Consider the following 1,677-nt stretch of genomic DNA (forward strand, 5'->3'; position numbering starts at 1 on the left):
TTTCAGAGTCTCTTCTGACATCCATTTTGGTCTTTTCTTCCTTTCCTGTCTTTTTAATGACCTTTTGCTTTCTTCATGGATAATGTTCTTGATGTTATCCCATAATTCCTTGGGTTTTTGATCACTGGTGTTCAATGCATCAAATCTATTCTTTAGATGGTTTCTAAATTCAGAAGCGATATATTCAAGGTCATATTTTGGGTCTCATGCATGGACTTGTTTAAATTTTCTTCAACTTCAAGTTGAACTTGCCTATGAGTTTTTGATGGTCTCTTCCACAATCAGCTCCTGGTCTTGTTTTGGCTGAAGATATTGAGCTTTTCCATCACCTCTTCCCACAGATGTAGTCAATCTGATTCCTGTGTACTTCATCTGGTGAAGTCCACATGTATAGACACCATTTGTGTTGTTGAAAAAGGTATTTAGTATGAGTAAGCCGTTGGTCTTGCAAAATTCTATCATGTGGTCTCCAGAATTATTTCTATCATCAAGGCCAAATTTTCCAACTACTGGTTATTCTTCTTTACTTCCAACTTTTGGATTCCAATCACTAGTGACAATTAGCTCATTTTGATTCCATGTTCAGTCAATTGCAGACTATAGAAGTTGGTAAATATCTTCAATTTCCTTATCTTTGGTTGGTGTGTAAGTTTGATTAATAGTCATATTAACTGGTCTTCTTTGTAAGCATATTCATATTATCTTATCACTGACAGTATTGTACTTCAGGACAGATCTTTAAGCATTTTTTGTGATGATGAATGTCACATCATTCCTCTTCAATTTGTCATTCCCAGCATAGTAGTATGGTTGTCTGATTCAAAATGTTCCAAAAAGGTCCATTTCAGCTCACTAATGCCTAGGATATCAATCTTTATGCATTCCATTTCATTTTTGATAACTTCCAATTTCCTTAGATTCATACTTCGTACATTCCATGTTCCTATTATTAATGGACGTTTGCAGCTGTTTCTCCTCAATTTGAGTTGTGCCATGTCAGCAAATGGAGGTTCAGAAAGCTTTACTTTTTCTATACTATTAGGCTCAGTTCTAGTCTGATGGGGCAGCTCTTTGTCAGTCATATTTTGAGCGCTTTCTGACCTAAGGGGCTCATCTTCTGGCATTGTATTGGACAATGTTTCAGGACTATTCATAATATTGTCCAGTAATGTATCAGACAGTATTTCTCTGCTATTCATAAGGTTTTCCCTGGCCAAGTCTTTGAGAAGTGGATGGCTTCTTCTTTTTCTGAGTCTGTCTCAGTCTGGAAGCTCTGCTGAAACCTGTCCACCATGTGTAACCCTGCTGGCATTTGAAATACTGGTGGCACAGCCTCCAGCCTCACAGCAACACGCAAGCACCACAGTACAACAAACTGACTGACAAATTCATCTCCCTTGGCTATTCCAAACCTCTCTGCCCTCCCCTTACATGTATCTGGCCACTGTTGTCCCTGGCTTCCCACTTCTTGCCTTTGGTGGGGGCTCTCTCCCTCCCCTTATCTGCCATCAGCCCTGGCTTTCCCAATTCCTGCCTTGGGTGCCAGGAAGAAAACAAAAACCCTGACAACTGGACCAGTAAGCAAAATCATGATAAATGGAGATTGCCTGCCAATCTTGGGATTGTTCCCTTTGCAGCCTGTGAGCCAACAATCTGCAGCCTGCTATACTGCCTGCC

This window comes from Orycteropus afer, unplaced genomic scaffold (genome assembly GCF_000298275.1).
Source record: "Orycteropus afer afer isolate SDZICR_OR568_19922 unplaced genomic scaffold, OryAfe1.0 scaffold00847, whole genome shotgun sequence".
NCBI lineage: Eukaryota > Metazoa > Chordata > Mammalia > Tubulidentata > Orycteropodidae > Orycteropus > Orycteropus afer.